This window comes from Pogoniulus pusillus, assembly GCF_015220805.1.
Source record: "Pogoniulus pusillus isolate bPogPus1 chromosome W unlocalized genomic scaffold, bPogPus1.pri SUPER_W_unloc_1, whole genome shotgun sequence".
In the NCBI taxonomy this organism is placed as follows: domain Eukaryota; kingdom Metazoa; phylum Chordata; class Aves; order Piciformes; family Lybiidae; genus Pogoniulus; species Pogoniulus pusillus.
Window position 1 is genome coordinate 2,701,046 of NW_026974535.1, and position 20,519 is coordinate 2,721,564.

Sequence of the window (20,519 nt, forward strand, 5' to 3'; positions counted from 1 at the left end):
GCTTTGCACACTTGCACGCTGCTGCGGTGAGTTATCAGGACCAGATCCTGTATTGCCTGCCTTTACCTATGGAGCTCAGACTCCCGCGCAGCCATGCACACCTTGCATGCCTGCTGCCTTATCATTGCCTGGTAAGCACCACTGCCACTGATTAACCAGGAGCAGACTCCAGTTGTCTGCACGCAATCGGCCTATGTAGACAGTGTTACATCGTGCTGAGACAGCATGACATCCTGCACCTGAGGTCCTGCTAAGAATCCCTGGACTGAGCATCCAGAAGAAGTCAGGAGACAAGGGCAAAGACTGCATCCATCACTAGGAGAACAAGGTCAGAGACCGTCATTTTCCCCACAAGTCGGGAAGAATCTCCTTTCCCCTGAACAACCCCGAGCAGCGCTACAGGCTGGGGACAGAGTGGCTGGAGGCATCCTGGCCTGTATCAGGAACAGTGTGGCCAGTAGGACAGGGGAGGTTATTCTTCCCTGGTACTCAACACTGGTCAGGCCACACCTTGAGTACTGTGTCCAATTTTAGGCTCCTCAATTCAAGAGAGATGTTGAGGTGCTGGAACGTGTCCAGAGAAGGGCAACAAGGCTGGTGAAGGGCCTGGAACACAAACCCTGTGAGGAGAGGCTGAGGGAGCTGGGATTGTTTAGCCTGGAGAAGAGGAGGCTCAGGGGTGACCTCATTGCTGTCTACAACTACCTGAAGGGAGGTTATAGCCAGGTGGGGGTTGGTCTCTTCTCCCAGACAACCAGCAACAGAACACAGTGTCAAGTTGTGCTGGGGGAAGTATAGGCTGGATGTTAGGAGGAAGATCTTCCCAGAGAGAGAGATTTGCCATTGGAATGGGCTGCCCAGGGAGGTGGTGGAGGCACCGTTCCTGGAGGTGTTCAAGAAAAGACTGGATGAGGCACTTAGTGCCATGGTCTAGTTGACTGGACAGGGCTGGGGGATAGGTTGGACTGGATGATCTTGGAGGTCTCTTCCAACCTGGTTGATTCTATGATTATTACAGCCCAAATGGGAGGGATGTGCACCTTGATTAATAACACCTATTGCATATATATAGATCACTCAGGACAAAATGAAACAGATATTCAAAAACTATGGGTGCAGGGAAGAATATTGCATGAGGTAGCAAAGGACAATACATCATGGGGTTTTCAAGGATTATGGGACAAATTAACATTTTGGTTGCCTAATTTTGGATGTTTGGAGTGTTTGTTTACATTTGTATTAATGCTTATAGCTATGGGAATATTAATCTGTGTTTTATTTTGATGCTTTCTTTGGTGTACTAGAGGAACAGAAGATGGCTATGTCAATTGGAAAAAGCAACAACTAAGACAGAATAAAATCAGGTAAGTATTTCAAGAGAAGTTTGGAAAAACTGGTAATATATAACATAGGAATATGCCAATTAATAAGAAAAGCGGGGAAATTATATAAGAAATATCAAGGAATGATGCTAAAGGGCTTTACAGACTAGATTCACATTCTGAGGGTGCCTGTGGCAAACTTTGTAGAAATGTTTGTTTATAGTAATCAGTTGATAATATGCAAACCTAAACAATGGCTGCCCTGGTAGGGCATAAATCCTGCCCGGCAGGTTTAACCCTAGCTCTCCTCATCCTGTAGAAGCAAACAGGGACTTAGCACCCTGTGTCAGGTGTCTTGTGCTGCCCTCAATGTGCCTGCATAGTCAAAGGAGGCATGAAGCTTTGCATTCATTGGCCAGAACAATGGTGCTAGTGTCTATTGGCCAGTTTGACATTCTTTCATACAGGAGACTTACTCAGGGACCAAAGGTGTCATGAGTATATGCTGCAGGGAATGCCAAGACTCCATAGGCATGAGTTTTCCTGTTCTTGTGTTATTGTTTTCTGAGTTCTGATTGTTTAAACAGTTTAATTCTGTGCAATTGCTTCCTGTCTACCAAAAATCCAAAGAACCTCAGGGAGTTTCCCCAAGTTTTGAATATTAATAATAAAATTAATATTCAAACAGAAATTAATAGCCATCATTCATAACCAATTATAAATTTCTGATACAATGGCACCTGTAGAAGTGTCTACAGTTACTTGTTGGAGATCTGCGATCTCCAATCTTGTAAAGGTCCAGGCCTGCTGTGGTGGTTTGGATGTTACCCGCCCCCCTACATTCTGAAATCACCCAGACTAGACTCAGATGGCTCTGGAAATTGAATGAAGCTCTATATTTACAGTTTAGCATAATATATAAGCAGATATTTACACTATATACAGTTATATTCAGAAATATACAAGGTAAAAGGTAATAGAGAAACACAACACCCCACCCAGAAACCTGAGTCCCCAGGAGGGGCTCCCAACTGCCATTCCACCTTCTCCCAACCCTCTACCTTACTCCAGATGTAGCCTTGTGACCCAAGGAATAATGGAGGCTTGGCCGCCATTTGTTTGAAATGACTACCACTGTCTGACTCGATTCTCTCTGGAGTTCCATGTCTCCACATGATTTGTCTTTCCAAGTCATGAATGGTGTTACGTGCAGTAGCATGTGGAACTGGATAGGTTTCCAGCCATCCGGTGCTGGCCTCTACCATCGTTAGCACATACTGCTTGCCAGAACGAGATCGAGGTAAAGTGATGTAGTCAATCTGCCAGGCTTCACCATACTTGTACTTTGACCATCTCTCACCATACTATAAGGGCTTGATTCGCTTAGCCTGATTAATAGCAGCACAAATGTCACAGTCATGAATGACTTGGTTGATAGCGTCCATGGACAAGTCAATTGACCTATCGCGTGCCCATCGGTATGTTCCATCTCTGCCTTGATGTCCAGATGAATCATGATCCCACCGAGCTAGGAACAGTTCACCTCGGTGTTTCCAATCAAGGTAACGATCAGAGTTGGCATCAACTTGAGAAATCTTAGCAGCTTGGTCTGCCTGCTGGTTGTGTTGGTGCTCCTCAGTGTCTCTGCTCTTAGGCATGTGTGTGTCTATGTGCCGCACCTTCATTGGAATTCTCTCCAGTCGTGCATCGATGTCCTGCCATAGATCAGCACACCAAATAGGCTTTCCTTTCCTCTGCCAACCATTCTTTTTCCAGTCCTTTAGCCAACCCCATAGAGCATTGGCTACCATCCATGAGTTGGTGTAGAGGTAAAGGATAGGCCAGTTTTCATGTTCAGCCACATCAAGAGCAAGTTTGACAGCTTTTACCTCAGCGAATTGACTGGGTTCTCCTTCTCCATCTCTTGCTTCAGTAACTCTCCTGGTAGGACTCCAGACTGCTGACTTCCATCTTCGCGTGTTCCCAACAAGATGACAGGAACCATCTGTGAACAAAGCATAGTTCTTTTCCTGATCAGAGAGATCACCATAGGGAGGAGCTTCTTCAACACCGGTTATTTTCTCCTCCGGAGGTTTGGAACAGTCTGTGCCTTCCAGCCAGTTGGTGATCACCTCCACCAAACCAGGTTGATCAAGATTCCCCATTCATGCTCATTGGGTTATCAAAGCCATCCATTCAGACCAGATTGCATCTGTGGCATGATGTGGTGATGAACCTTTGCCTTCGAACATCCATTTTAGAACTGGCAATCTAGGAGCTAAAAGCAATTGTGACTCAGTTCCAATCACTTCAGAAGCTGCTTTCACTCCTTCATCAGCTGCTAGTATTTCTTTCTCTGTTGGGCTGTAATTTGCCTCTGAACCTCTGTAGCTGTGGCCCCAGAAACCAAGTGGATGACCACGTGTCTCATTTGAAGCTCTCTGCCAAAGGCTCCAAGTTGGATCATTGTCACTGGCAGCTGTGTCCAGAATGTTATTATGTCTGGACCAGATCTCACAGGTCCCAAGCCTGTGGAAGAATTTCTCACCAGTCGAGGACATAAATTTATAAACATGAGCAACCCGTGCTGAGAACATCCTTGGATCCCAGCTAGCTCAGGAAATCGAGCTGTAAACAACTGAGCACCCCACACACAGCTGCAGTGGGCAGAGAGTAGATAACCAAAGGGGCTGGAGTGGGTGGTGATGGAGGCTGACCCTTAGAATGTTGTGATAAGCTAACCTATGCATGCCTTACATGTAACTCTGGACCCTCTGACTGTAACCAATCTTGGTGGAGCACACCTATTGCTAGAATGCATATAAGTCACTGCATCACGGAAATAAAGTGGATTTGACCATCTAACCATATTGGTGAACAAAGAGTCATTTTCCCATAGCGCTCCACCGAACGTTTCTCAACAACTGGCGCCCTGAACAAGGGGATCAGATGTGGCAGACCGGCTGCAGGTGAGACTGTGATCAGGAGCCGGAAAGTTTGCCCGAAGAGAGGGGGCTGATTCTCTGTGGACGTTCTCCGCATCGGAGAGACTAAGTGTGCTAGTTAGAAGCAAGCTGGAATGTTTTGGTAAAAGAACTTGATAACAGGCAGTGGAATGAAAAACATGGTGTCTCCTTCTCTCACAGTTACGCTGAGAACTCTGGGAAGAAGAAGTAAACTTTCTCCATTTTGTCTTTCACTTCTGCCTTTGCCTTCAGACCTAGTCACATCTCATTAACCTTGCTCCTACTAACCTTGCTCCCTAACCTCTTGGCCGCACCTCTCTTCTTCCTGAGAACTGGGGTAAGGTTGAGAGGGCCGGGGGAAGTGTTGGGGTGGTTTGAGAGCCCCTCCTGGGGACTCAGGTTTCTGGGAGGGGAGTTGTGCTTTTGTATTGTTTATCCTTTGTATATTTCTGTATATAATTGTATATAACTGTATATATTGTAAATAGCTGCTTGTAAATTCTGCTAGCTGTAAATAAATTGCTTCATCTATATTCCCAGGGTCCGTCTGAGTTAGCTGGGTACCAGACAAAGTGTGGGGGGGCCGGGTAAGAGCCCAAACCATCACACTAAGCGCCATTCAGTGCCACTGGGCCGGGTAGCGCTGCCTCTGGGGGGCAGTAGTCTGGACGTTCATTCCAGAGTGAACAGCCCATGTGTGTAAGGCAGATAAGGCCCACTGGGAATTTGCTGGGGCACTGCGTCTGCTGGTGTGTATTTATCTCATGAGAGAAGTTTTGCCGGACATTGAGCTCTAAGAGCTGCTGGCCCGGGCGCATGCACAGGGTCATGCGAGTAAAAAGCCTCCCATGATCTTAAAATTGGAAGTGCAGCGGGAGGTCGGAGACGCGCTGTGGGACGCGGTTCTTAACAACGGAAAAGACTCTAAGTTAGCTCGACAGCTAGGTCTCACCCGGCAGGAGGTGCTCCGTGCGTTATTAGAGATGAAAGCCGAAAGAAACGCTGCGATGGTGCTTTTTCTAGCTGTGCTGGTCGCTACCGACAGTTCTAACGCCTGCACGGTATCAATTTCCGCCCTGAGCGCCCCGTCGCTGCCTGCAGTCGAAAAAGAGAGCTCCGTGGCTCGGTTTTTCGGTCTTAGCAGAGCTGCTCCAGTTACGGGTATGACCGGAAGAGTTGCCAGCTCTGTGGCGGAGTTGTAAAAGAGTGTACAGCACGATCCCGGTGGGCACCCATGTCGACTGCCCCGTGCCCCGCCTCCGCCCTCCTTCCCTTCTGGGGCTGCGCCCGATAACCCGATTGTAGCCACGTTGACCGCAGGGGCATCGGTAGAAGACATGTTAGAACGTATCCACGGCAGGGAGCAATACGCGCTTCGCAACAAAGTCCTTGTTTCGGAAAAGCAGCGGGAGACCCGCCCAACGCACGCGAGCTGCTATCACTACGGCCAGCTGGGTCACGCACCGCAGCGCTGCTCAGCCTCGGTGCAGTGCGCCCGTTACCAGCCTCCTGGCCATGACATGGCAGTTTGCCAGTGTGAGTAGCCGTGCGCAGACGACAGTAGCTGTGGCGCGGGATGAGGCGGAGGGTACCTGGACACCCATTCACTACCCACCCGCTGGCGAAAGCCATGGAGTTGACTTGGCAACAGCAGTAAGCATCACCTTGCAGAATTCACAAGTCACGAAACTTCCTACCACTGCTTCTCCGCTATCTACCTCGCCGAACAAGGTTGCCGGTGATTTGCCTATACAGTACCATCTGTGAGTAAAGCTGAACCTGTGAGCCGCCATGAGTACACAGCTTTGCCGCGAGGAATGAAGACCGCACCAACTCTCTGCCGAATGTTCATTGCAAAGCATTGCAACCCCTCCAAAAAATATTGGGCATGTACAATTGTCTATCACTATATAATGACTTTGTTTTCTGTCTGTCCCTGCTGACGAGTCTTAGTCTCCGAGAGACATCTCGTCTTGCTTCAGCTCTGTGGGCTAGGCACATAGGAAGCTACAGGACTTTTTAATCGGTCTAGGCGGAGCGCTAGGAGAGATGCGCTTGGAACTGAGTTGCTGCTGACTGTAGACTCGTTAAAAATCGCTCCAATCCGCCTGGCGAGACTTAAATCATTGCTTTAGCGGACGGAAAGGCGATGGGTGCCGCGCGTCGCCCCCGACCAGCGCCCATAATGGCGGCTGCCCATAGTGACTCACCGACACACTCGTAATGGCGGCTGCCCGTAACGACCCGCCGGCAGCCAGTTACAAATGCTTCTCAGTTTGAAAAAGTTTTCGGGAGTGCCGTGCAAAAGGCGGCTGCCTGCCGCCGTGTGTACTGTGTCGAATCTGCCGCTGTAGCGACTCTGCCAGCTGCTGCAGCGCGACCGCCGGCTCTGTTTTATCAATCGGGACCCCCCCCACCGTGCCTGCGCGTCCCCAACGATGATTGCATGCGATGCAGGACACAGACTTTTAGTTTTCAGCCGGTAAAAGACGCTACTGAAGGTACAGAGGAACGAACGGTAGAGAGAAAGGACCGACGGCAGAAGCCACCGCACCGGACAGCTCGGGACCCCTCCGCGGCTCGGCGGAACAGTCTTCAGATCTGCCCCCCTTCACCGCCGCGCCCCTGCCCACCCGCTCCGTCTCCAGCGGACCGCATCCCACAGCTGACAGGTCTCCCACGAGTCTTCAACAGCTGGGGGACTGAGGGAGATGCTGGGGGGATCGGTGGGGTGGGAAGACTTTGTGGGTTTCCTTGAGTCGCTTCAGAGTTTGGTCAATTTGTGTTTCTACAGCTACAGGGAGATTAGCATTTCAATAGCTCACACAGATTAGCCTCTGCCTGTTGGAGGACGGAGACCGGTGCGGCGAGAGATCGGGGCACTGAGAGTCGACTCTGTGGCTTCTGCGCAGCAGTGCAATTTATTAGGGCGATGCAGCGACCTTTATAGCCCCCAAAGGGGGTGTAGACAACTGACTTAGTTCAAGATTGGTACAAGTGGAGGGTACAGATTGGCTCCAGGTTAAGTGTAAGGCAGAGATAGGTTAACTTACAGTAAACACCTTAAGGATCCCACCCAGGGGGGGTGGCCAGAGTCAGCCCCCTGGGCCGTGCCCACCCCATAGGCGGGCAGATTCCACCCCCTGACAGCTGTGCGTGGGTTGCTCATAGTCACAGGCTCAGGCCCCTGGGAGCCTCAAGGCTCCAAGGACACTTCTCATCACAGGGTCTGATGTTTACCTTTCATGCTCCGCTGCGGGAGGAAGCTTCCCACATCTGCCTTTTTTCTCTCTCGTGTCTTCTGCCTCTGTCTTGAGGAGTCTGAGAGGAAAGACGGCACTTTGGAAGTTTTCAGAGTAGATTTCGTATTATGTACTAAGGATAGGTAATAGGGGGAAAGAAGGACGAAAACAACAAGCGGTGGCTGACCTGAAACAGCTGGGGGTTGGGCAAGATGGAGGGCCAAGGACAAAAGCGGCGCTGGGGCTGCTAGCCTCCCCCCCCTACTTGCCACCTGTGGAGGGGCCACGAGGCTCCGTTCCCCCCCCCGCCCGTTGTTTCTTTTACGGATTTTTTTTTCTTTCTGACGGAGTTATCTCCTCTTACGGATTTTGTCTTTCCTGATGGTGGCAGCGAAGCCTCGAAACTGTTTTGACAATGCCAGATGTGAGGACGAAGTTCTTCACTGAGAGTGTGATTGGATACTGGAATGGGCTGCCCGGGGAGGTGGTAGAGTCGCCGTCCCTGGAGCCCTGGAGCTGTTCATGGCAAGATTGGACGTGGCACATGGTGCCGTGGTCTAGCCTTGAGCCCCGTGGTGAAGGGTTGGACTTGATGATCTCTGAGGTCTCTTCCAACCCTGATGGTACTGTGATACTGTGCTACTGTGATACTATGCTACTGAAGACAGATGTCAGCAAGTTTATGGAAATGATAGCAAGAATAACGAGGACGACTTAGGACCATTTTTGCCCCTGTTACAGGCATGGACACGCACAGGTGTATTTTTTAGCTACCTGATGATGACAGTTTGCACTCGAAATGATAGCTAATGGTTCCTGACTGGGGTATTTACCATCGCCTTACTGGTTAATTCCTTCTACAGATTAGGCATCAACGACTTTTGCACCCATTGCTCAGTGTCAAAAGAAAAGAGAGGGAGATTGCTAGGAAATAGCAGAGATGCCAGTGCCGCTGACAATGGGTGGAAACTCATACAGACACGGAAAGCACCAAACAGGATAGACTAGCACGCTTATTACTAGAACTCATATGCATTGCCTCTCTGAGCGAGAGCATGGGCACTGATGAGGGCATCGAGTCAGTCATCAGCAAGTTTGCAGATGACACCAAGCTGGGGGCAGATGTGACTGAGTTGGAAGGCAGAAGGGCTCTGCAGCGGGACCTTGACCGCCTGGACACATGGGCAGAGTCCAATGGGATGGGGTTCAATAGCTCCAAGTGCAGGGTGCTGCACTTTGGCTACAACAACCCCATGCAGAGATAACTCCCTTGAGGCAGTACAACCCACTGATATCTTTGCAACGGGGCTTGCATGTTAATAATTGGAACCAAGAAAGCAAATTTAGGAGCATCATCTGGATGCAGTGGAATGCTGAAAAAACAATCCTTAAGATCATTAATAGTCAAATGCCAATGTCTCGGGATCATAGTTGGAGATGGGAGGCCAGGGTGCAAAACCCCCATAGGTTCCACCACATCATTAATTTTCCTGAGATCATGGAGCAAGTGCCACTTGCCTGATTGTTTTTTAACAACAAAGATAGAGGAATTCCATGGACTCATGGAAGGAACAGTATGACCTTTTTCTAGTTGTTCCGTGACTAGCTCCTGGAAGGTGCTGAGTTTTTCCAGGGGAAGGGGCCATTGATCTACCCATACTGGTTCCTCGGTTCTCCAAGAAAGTTTCAGGGTACCGCACCCTGCAATGGCCCCTCCTAAAAATGCATTTCCAAAGAGAGTCCCCACTGTGATAACACATCACATCCCCACAGAATCATAGGTACTGGTAGAACAAAAGGTTTAACTGAGGCTACTCATCCCTCCAGTCCTATAATTTGGATCAATTTGAGACTCTCTTGACTCTTATCTGCACCTGCAATTCCAGACAGAGTCTATGAGGCCCTAGTTAGGGGCCATTGAGGAGGCCATTTAGCTTGGAAAATAACAGTGACATCAGCTCCTGTTTCTATGGTTCCACTTAGAACAAGTTTTTGGGACCCCCTAACAAGTGTGCATTGATACATGGGGCATGTTTGAGAGATAGAATGCACCCAATATATTTTTGGGATACCTGTTGACCCAAAACCCCCTTCTCTTTCCAAGTCAGTGTCAGATGCCTCTATGCTTTGGGGAAATAACACTAACTGTGCTATTTTGCTACCTTGGGGTATTGTGCAAGGTGGAAATGGTATCCACACCATGATCTTAATCTCCTTGGAACCCGAATCAATTACTCCAGGAAGTACAAAAAGTCCTGACAGTGTTGTAGAGGATCTACCTATAAGCAATGCACACATATTAAAGGGTAAAGGACCAGAAATATTAGTTTCTAGTAAATGCACAGAGGAATCAAGTATAGTTACTGTGTAGGGGGTTTCCAAGTCCAGCCCTGCGCTTCCTTTGGTTGCAGGGCAGAGGTTGGTGGCACTGACGGTCCTGCCTCTTAATGATTCTTCGGCCATGAAACTTGTGTCTGAGAGCGACGCTGTCCCATGCTCTGCTGGGCGTTTCCCTGAAGTGGAACAAGCCAGGGTCCAATCAATAAAGCAAGTTCAACTTTATTGAATTACAGCATGGTTTATATAGAGCAAGCAGAGAGCAAGCAGGCGTATTCTATGCTAATTATCAAGCTATGGACATGCTAATTGGGTGCTTAGCGCATTTTTTAGTCCACCCCTAGTACGCCCCTATATCCTGTTTTTGGTTAGTAGTTCCTTATTTTTGTGTGCTTTGTTCTGCTTTTCTAAGTTAACTTTAGATGAAGGTCGCTGTGTCCTTGTCCTTGATTGGTGCTTCAGCGGTGAGGATGATCTTGCAACTTTCTTCAGATATTTCAAACAAGTCCAGTAAATTTCCATGGCCTGCTTCATGCAGCCATCCTTCCACAATTCCCCCTTTTTTCTCTTGTACAGGAAGTGCTTGAGACCGTGTAGTTGCTTTCATAACACATGCGATTATTAATCTTACAACAATTATTATTATAATCAAAATAATTAGCAATCGACAGCCTTCCATTAATAACTGCTTCATCCACCCTGTTATTCCTAATCCTCTTAACCAGTCCCCTAGAGGGTCATCATTCTGCTTAATCTTTTGAGTATGTTCCCTTAACCATTTTAGTTCCCCATGTATAGATTGGCTATGATCCGAAAGGTTAAAACAACACATGCCTTCAAACTGTTCACATCCATGACCTTGAGCTAGTAAAAGAAAATCAATAGCAGCTCTATTCTGTAACAGCGCATGCCTAAGGCTATTTTGATCCATTAGTAATTGCTCTAAAACATTAGTAGTAACATTAGCTTGTTTTACCGACCAGCATGCTAATCTTGCTATTAGTCTTGAATTGTGGCCTATAGTAATCCATGGTGTTAGTAAGGTAGAAAAAATATTAGCTGTGGAGGACCATAAGTCCACCTCATCATTGCAGTCTGGGTCTAATTGTGAGACTGCTCTCTTGCGACGTTTTTTGATTTCTTGTTTTGCAATTTTTATGACATCTGCCATTTTAGGTGCAAACAATGTTAGTTTTCCAATATAACATGGACCTCCTATTACGTTAGCGGGTATTCCCTGCCATGCCCTGTCGCCGCATATCAAAAAGGTGTTGTGGGGCAAGGCCTTGGGGGTTCCATTATTCCATAAAAAGGGCCCAAGTTGCTTGTTAACTCCCCATGTCTCATCTCGCCCAGGGCTGATTTTGTATTGTCCACCATTTACTCCTTTAACCTTTATTTTTGGTGGTTCATACCCAAGCATTCCATGTTTTCCACAGAAGCCTGTGTTATTGAAATCATGGTACATTAAATTTACTGGGTCTAATCTAGTCCATGTCTTGTTGAATACCTCCGCCCCATAATGTGGATGCCTGTCTTGCCACTCATAGTCCGAATTAGGACTTGTCTTAAGATATACATCCACCCCCACTTTATCAGATCCAAAGTACACACATGTCTGTGTCTTGTTAGGATTGATTGCTTTGGAACCCAACAGTTCTAATTCCTGTGGATCCCAGGGTAAGGTAACATGCAAACCCCCTATTAATTTTGCTGTACATTGGGATACAGTGTCAGCTTGCTCACATTTTCCATGGGAGTTACTTTTAAAATCAGCTATCTGTAAATCAGGTATTCCAATTAAACAAGTTTTAAAGGGATCTGTCGCCGATTGTAGACTTAGACAAAAATCCATATTTCCTGTCTCATTTGCCCATGTTACCCATAGATTAGTACGCTCATCAATTTTCTGAAGGATCGGGCTCGTCAGCTGCAGGAGATTCAACAGGCTCAGGAGTATTAGCAGGTTTGGTCCATCAGCTCGGGATCCACTGTGGCCCTGTAGGGGTAATCACAGACATATATCCCCTTCCCATATATTGTACCTTCGCAGGTCCCATCCATTCACCTGTTTTTAGGTCTCGATATTTCACCCACATTTCTGTTTTCTCTAATTGTTTCTTCCCTTCTCTATGTCTGATCGCTGCAGGCTCTTCTGCAGATCCAAAAATGCAAAGGTAGTTCAAAACAAACAAAGCCTTAGCTAATCTTTCTTGTATATCCTGAATTTCCCGGTATTTTTCAAGATACATCTTAAGAGTGTAATTGGCTCTTTCTACAATTGCTTGCCCTGTTGGGTTATGTGGAATCCCAGTTCTATGCTCAATGCTCCAAGATTGAAGAAAGCGTCTTAGTTTCTCGCTGGTGTAACTAGGGCCATTGTCTGTTTTAATGGTTTTAGGGACCCCCATTACTGCAAAACAGACTGTCAAATGTCTGATCACATGGAGAGCCTTTTCTCCTGCCTGGGCAGTGGCCCAGATCATCATGCTACTAGTGTCAATTGTAACATGTACATATTTCAATCTGCCAAAGGCTGATACATGGGTTACATCCATTTGCCACAGATCTCTAGGGTGTTCCCCCCTGGGATTTACGCCGATCCCCAGTGAGGACCCATGGTGACTACAAGTAGGGCATGAGCGGACAATCCCTTTAAGCTTCTTCTACAGTAATGTTAAATTGGCTTCTGAGTCCCTTAGCATTTTGATGAAACTGTGAATGTGATTCTCTGGCTTTTACAAATTCACTTAGGGGGGCCTCGACCACTGTGGTTACTAGGTCATCAGCCCTTTTATTCCCTTCTCCAAGCCCAATGTCCCATTTGTGGCTTCTTATGTGAATAACACAATATGGTTGAGTTCTTTGTTTCACCGCACTGTACAATTGTCTTATAAGTTCATTTAATCGTGCCTTCTTCAGAACTCGCAAGCCAGCTTCTTCTATTCTACTGAGGATCCCTGCTACATACATAGAGTCAGTAACTATATTAATAGGTTCTATTAGCCATTTACTCATGGCCCACACCACGGCTGATAGTTCTAAAGTTTGTAGGGAATCTGTTGGAAGTGACGGTAAAACATGATGTCGCCATTGTCCCTTTTCCTGCCAAGTGGCCACAGCTGTTCGTGATCTTCCTCCTGCATCTGTAAAAACAGTTATGGCATCATGCAGTGGTTTCTCAGATAGCTTTGGTTTTTCCATCCACTCTATCTGAGACAGCCATTTCAGTACATTATTTTTTACAGAGTCAGTTTTTAGGGTGGCTGATTCTTCTAATAAACTAAGTTGTAAATCTTCCGATTTTGTTATCCACCACTCCAAATCCTCTTTCCTTATTGGCAGGTAAATGCAACCTGGTTTTTCTCCTGCTATTTGTAAGATTCTTTGACGGCCTTTTCTAATCAACAGTGCCAATGTTTTTTCTTGAGTTTGGACCGTCGTTTTTGGTTGTATATGGGGAAATAACCACTCCAGGACAACCGTCTGTTGACTCCCCCTTTTTTCTCTGTCTTGGGTTAGGGCTCCCATCAGGTGCTGTCGTTCTTTTAGGATGGTGATGTCAATGGCCTTTTCAGGATTGTACCGATGCACTGCGGCTGTAGCAGTCTTTTCTAGGATTTCCTCTAAATGCTTTCTTAGTGCTGGTTGCACTTCAACAGGTGCAGCTGGATTAGTTCCTTTGAGCAGGGGTCTTAATGGCTCTATGTCCGCATTCGTTATCCCTGCAATGGGCCGTAGCCATTGTATGTTTCCTAGGAGTTTTTGGGCATCGTTGACATTTTTAATATCTGGGATAGCAAGCATTTTTTGAGCAGTAATTTGAGAGTCTGTTATGTTCCATCCCAGGTACTTCCATGGAGCATGTTTCTGAATTTTTTCTTCTGAAATTTGGAGGCCTTTGGTCTTTAGAGAATCAGCAATCTCTTTGAGCTGTTCTTCTTGGAAAGGTGATTGTTGACAAAAAAGAATATCATCCGTGTAATGATAAATGATCACGTTAGTCCATTTTTCTCTAAGAGGTTCTAGGGCTTGGTCCACAAAAATTTGACAAAGAGTAGGACTATTCTTCATGCCTTGTGGGAGCACCGTCCATTCATATCTCTGGTCCGGCGCCTGTCTGTTAAGGGAGGGTAGTGTGAAAGCAAAACGAATGGTGTCCTGTGGATGTAATTCTATAGTGAAAAAACAGTCCTTTAGATCTATAACTAATAAATTCCAATGTTCAGGCAACATAGCAGGGTTCGGCAGGCCGGGCTGGGTCGCTCCCATTGCTTGCATTTGATCATTAATTGCTCGTAGATTGTGTAATAGACGATATTTCCCTGATGACTTTTTTACAACAAAAATTGGAGTGTTCCAGGGGCTAAGAGAAGGTTTTAAATGTCCAAGCTCTAATTGTTCTTTTACCAGATTCTGGGCTGCTTGCAGACTTTCCTTTTTCAGCGGCCACTGGTCGATCCAGACTGGTTCATTTGATAACCACGTTAACTGGATCGGGAAAGTCCAAGAGCCAGTGACCGCCACTAGAAACCCTCTTGGTTTGTAGTGATGGTGGCACCTATTTGGCTTAGCACATCCCTTCCAATAAGCATGGATACATTTGATGGTAGAGGCATCACTGTTACCACCTGTGTAAGTTGGTGGTTGTCAATTAAAATTTGTACCGGATGGGCACTGTGGCTGGTTTGAACTGAGCCTCCAACTCCCTCGACTTGATGTTGTTTTTTCAGCAATGGCCAATTACTAGGCCAATTAGAAAGGTTGCAAATAGTTATATCAGCCCCTGTGTCCAAGAGTGCTTTCCATTCCTTTCGTTCCCCCTGACATACAACAGTCACTTTTAATTCTGGTCGGGAGACCATGTTCATGGTTAACATGGCTTGATTGCCTGTAGACCCAAAACCACCTTTTCCTCTTTCTATTAAGGAATTCTGTAGTCCCTCAGTCATTTGAGGCAGCGGTACCACTTGAGCAATTACTGATCCTTGTGGAATATGGATTGGTGGAAAATTTGTATGTAGCATGATTTTAATTTCTCCCTCCGAGTCTGCATCAATAATACCAGGCAAAACAAAGAGTCCTTTTATAGCCGTTGATGATCGTCCTAATATCAGAGCTCCACATGGTTGATCATTGATTTTGCAGGGACCAAAGATTCCTGTAGGAATTGCCACAGGATTGGTATTCACTAATGTACAGTCTATTGCTGTTGCCAAGTCCAAGCCGAGGCTCCCGCTGGTGGCTGGTTGGAGATCGCTGATCCGTCGCTTGGGGAGAAAGGGTTGTGAGGGCTGTATTGCGCTGGAGCCACTATTTGTTTCGTAGCGCCGGGCTGGCTGGCGCTCCTCATCCCGTTTCCCGAACGTCTGCAGGCTTTCTGAGAATGATTGTCCTTCTGGCAGGCAGGACACCACATCGCTCCCTGTTGACACTGTCTTCTCATGTGCCCTTTTTCTCCACAGCGAAAACAGGTAGCAGCATTCCCTCCCCTATTCTTTCCCTGTTCCCTGAGGGGGGCTAATGCTGCCGCTAAAGCTTGTTGCTGAGCCTGCAGTACATTCTCCTGAGCTTTAATCATTTTTTCTCCTAGCCTGTCCATTGCTTCTGTCAGGAATGCCTGTTCTCCTGTTGGCACCCTGCTCATTCTCTCCAACATATTCTCAAGTGTGCTGTTTATTGGTAATTGGGACAATATTGCCCTGGTTTTTGGGTTACAATTGTCCAGAGCACACTGCCTCATTAAGGGTGCTTTCATTCGGTCTTCTATTTCTACATTTTCAAAAGCTGCTGCAAGTCTGTCTATGAATTCAGAAAAGGCTTCTCTTGGACCTTGTTTAATAGTTGTATAGGCAGGAGGTCCTGGCTCTATTTTTATCATACTCAGTGCCTCCTTAGCTGTTCTCATTGCTTCCTGTAAAATTTCTGCCCCGCATTCTGCCTGTGCGGCTATTGTAGAAAAATTTCCTGTTCCCATCAACTGATCAACCCTTACCCCATGAAGGGGGTTTCCCTGAGCCCTAGGCTGGTTCTGAGAATTAGTGGCTAATTGCTGCCACTGAGACTGCCACAACATCTGTTGAGATGGTGTCAAAATGAGGCGCATAATTCTCTTCACATCCTCGGGACAGAGAACATATCCCGAAAAAATGTAATCGAGAATCTGTTTTGTCGGTTCCCCTCGCGGTCCTGATTCCTTAGCCGTTTGTCTCAGGGTCTGCAGCATTTTCCAATTAAAAGGCTTATGTTCCCCTCTCTGCTGACCATCCGCCCCCGTTTCATAAAACACAGGGAAGGTCTGCACTATTTCTAGTGCTGCCTCACGATCCCCTGACGCAAAAGCCTCTTCCCCCAGTGCCTTCCAGTCTATAGTCTGTACTGACGCCTTTCCCCTCGGCTCCCCATCGACACCAGGTGGCGGCATTGGCCATTCTTGGGTCTCCACCTCCGGACTTCTCCAGGGGCTCGGAGCCCGTAAAAAGCTAGGGTCTCGCGGGAGCAGAGGAGCCGAAGGCTCCAAGACTGGTATTTCATCAGTGGGGAATGGAGGTGGTGGTTCTTTGTCGTCAGGTAGCGCAGGAGAGGGTAAAGTAGCAGGGATTTTATCAGATTTAACAGGGATTTTGGTCCCTGGAGGCGGAGACCAATAGTCTGCTCCTGGTATAATTTTTCCAGCCTCAGGATCTAACTGGTTCTGGGCTTGTAGGGCAACATCCTTTTCCATTTGATATTTTTTCAAATCATTAGTAATGTCCCTCCATGGTTTCATAAGTTTTTTAGCAACCTTATCTTCATCTATTACTCTTTCCCATAAGTTGTTACCAATCTCCCTCCATTTTTTCCAGTCAAATACATGAGCCGGTTTCTCTATTACCCCTAAATTATATCCCAATGCTATCAAATCCTCTAGCCCCTTAACTGGCCCTACACTTCGCTTTTCTAAAAAGCGTTTTAATAAATCATGTGCTACCTGTTTCTCCATGGTAGTCTTCACGTTGTGGGCACCTCACGCGTTTGCCGTAGAGGTCGAGCCATCTCCCGCCTCTTGTCCAGGAGCCTTTGCCTCGCCGGTGTCGGACGTCTTTAAGAGAGCTTGCCGAATCGCCGGTCCCAACTCCTCCGGATCCCGATGCCTTTTGCCCTCAGGTCCTGCTCCTCCGGATCCCGATGCCTTTCGCCGTCAGGTCCTGCTCCTCCGGATCCTGATGCGTTTTGCCGTCAAGTCCTGCGTGGTCCCTGTTCAGGGGGCCATTTGAAGTGGAACAAGCCAGGGTCCAATCAATATGATTGATAAAGCAAGTTCAACTTTATTGAGTTACAGCATGGTTTATATAGAGCAAGCAGAGAGCAAGCAGGCGTATTCTATGCTAATTATCAAGCTATGGACATGCTAATTGGGTGCTTAGCGCATTTTTTAGTCCACCCCTAGTACGCCCCTATATCCTGTTTTTGGTTAGTAGTTCCTTATTTTTGTGTGCTTTGTTCTGCTTTTCTAAGTTAACTTTAGATGAAGGTCGCTGTGTCCTTGTCCTTGATTGGTGCTTCAGCGGTGAGGATGATCTTGCAACTTTCTTCAGATATTTCAAACAAGTCCAGTAAATTTCTATGGCCTGCTTCATGCAGCCATCCTTCCACATTTCCCGAGATCAGTCGGCCCTGTAGATCATACTTAGAAGGACATTGACTCATGTAGTGACCTCCCTTATTATATTTAGGATACACTGAGGGGCTTTTTATTTGAGTCCCTCCTTTTGTAATCAAACAATTCTTTCTAATGTGACCTGGTTTACCACATCCAAAACAAGTTTGTGCAGTCGTGGAAGGGGTCATAGCAGCAAAAGCTGCTGCCATGGTTTCATATATATAGTCCATAGTCCAAATCCAGTTACAAGCCTCAATCATTTTAACTAATGTGGGGTTTTGATTTGGCAAGGATTTAAGCAATTTTTTACAGTCTGAATTGGCATTTTCAACAGCTAGCTTTAAAAGCAGGATATCCCTTGCCTGGGCATTGTCAACTTGCCTCTCCGATGCTTGTTTTACTCTGCCAACAAAACGCATGTAAGGCTCCCAAGGTACTATAGTTGTATGTGGGAGAATTTTCTTGCTAACAGAACATGAGCTGATAAACATGGGCACCTGTGCTGGGAAGCATCCTTGAGTCCATCTTGGACTCAGAATACAAGGCGCTGGGTGCCCCCCTGCCACGCGCAACTGCAGGAGGCTGAGCCTGACAGACGTGGGGGTGGGTACCACAGCTTGTTTTGATACCTATCTGTACCTTACACATAACTTTGAGCCAATCTGTACTTTCCACTTGTACCAATCTCAAACTAAGTTAGTTGTGCACACCTCTCCAAGTACTATATAAGCCACTGTATTGCCTCAATAAAGCGTACTGCTTGCAGCTAACTCAGACTGTGAGGACTCATCAGTACCCTGATCCCGCCTCCCCTGGCTTCCCGTGGACACAGTTGTAAACACCTTCTGTGGTGCCTGGCTGTCCAGGATCTTAAGAAAAGCCTTCTTAGCTTCTTCTTGGACAGCCTCTAGGGCTTCTCGGGGGCAATCTCTCACTTTTGCCACAGGATCAGTATGCGGACCCATTCCCATGAGGTGGCCTAACGTTAAAGCCTGCATTGCTGAGTTCTTGTGACCCACAAAAGTAAGCTGTAACGCCTGGAGCCCCTGTCTCCACTGTAACTCACACAACGTAAATTGTGTAGGCGTAAGGAGGAGCTAAGCCAAGGATCTAAGATCGTAGAGAGTCATAATATGTGCGTCGCAAACAGATGTAAGGAGACTCATGAAGTAGAGAGAAGAGAGTCCGTGTTCCGTCACTGTGTGACAGAGCTCCTTAACAACTGAAAATGAGAGGGCTTCCCATTGCGGGTTACCCCCTCGCCCAGGGTATATTACCAGAGCAACAATCAGATTAGCTATTTCCATATCTCCTTCCTTAAGAGCCTGTCGTTTAATGTTTGCCCATGCTTCATGTGGATCAGGGGGATAAAAATCAGGCTCCTTTTCAGGATCAGAGGGACCTGGATCAAAGGGACCCAAATCAAAGGGATCTTCCTCAGGGGGGCATCTTTTCACAGCAGTAACAACAATCTTTGAATGAGGCTTAGGTTTTGGGATGGCTTTGAGCACTGTGGCTGCGGTTTAGATTCCAGGGGCAGAGGCGGGGCTCTGGGTGGCTCATCTGAGTCCTTTGTCCCCTCTGTTCTCCCTCCCCCTTCTTGGGTTTTCAGTGTTTCAAAGATAGTTCACCACCCAGGGAGAAGTCTTTGTGCCTCAGCACCACCTTTTGTCGCTGCATCCCACAGCATTACCCCCACCTGATCCCATATCTCTGTAGTGAAGATATTAGAGGCAGAAATGGAAGGGGTCTTAACTTGTACCCACTTCATGATCAGTTTCAAGTCATGTCCAGAAAGAGCTTCGCCATGCTTTTTAAGAAGCACTTTCATAAGTTGATAAACTTCTCTTTCTGTTGAGGAGGCTTGATTCCCCATAGTTTCCCTCAGCTCACCTTCCTCTCCTGGAAAGGTGATGATGTTGGGCCTGATCCTGCTTCCTTTCAGCAGCTGATTCCAAGTTCCAAGGGACTCATGGCTGGTCGCCTAGCTTAGGCGGTCTTGTTTCCCATGTCATTTCGGGGTCACTATTTGCCACGATGAAGAGACAGGGAGCAGCTTGATGCAAGATAAGTTCCATTTATTATTTAAACATAAGATAACCAATTTGTGCCTTGATCCAATTATAAACAATAAAACAGAAGATATGCCACACAATAGCCCCCGCTAAGTAAGATAGCTTCATTTTGATTCCCAGAGTTAATTAACAATCACTCAAAATCAATTTGCCCCATGTTGGGTGCCAAAATAAAGGATGTGATGGTTTGGGTGTTACCAGCCCCCCACACTTTGGAAATCACCCAGACTAGACTCAGCCAGCTCTGGAAATTGAATGAAGCTTATTATTTACAGCTTAGCACAATATACAAGCAGATATTTACAGTATATACAGTTATATACAGAAATATGTAAGGTAAAAGATAATACAGAAACACAGCAGTCCTCCCAGAAACCTGAGTCCCCAGGAGGGACTTCCAATCTCCCTTTCACCTTCCCCCTACCCCTCTCAACCTTACCCCAGTCCCAAGGAAGAATGGAGGTCTGGCTAGGGGGTTAGGAAGCAAAGTGGATTAATCAAAGAAACGGAGGGTGAGGTTAGAAAGAGAGATGCAGCTCGGAGCTTGCCAGCAGCATAAGTGATTATCTATGTTTTTATTTCTTGTTCTTATATATCTCAGCAAGGCTATGAAGGAAGTAGACATCACCATTGTTTTCCTTTTCACAGCCTGTAATCTAGTTCTTCTCACCAAAACATCCTAGCTGGCTTCAAACTAGCACATTGTACTTTCAGCACTTGGTTATATATTCTTAAGACATAAGCTAAAGATTGTGTTAAATCCTAATTTGTCATCAAGACAGACTTCAAGACAGACCTGGTACCTTAGCAACTAGATAAGCAAGGATTAACAAAACCCACAAGTTCCTGCTTTACATTGGTTCATCTGTTGCAACATCCTCTAAGGTCATTTCGACCCTCTATTTTACTTAATTCAGTACTTTTCCACTTATACA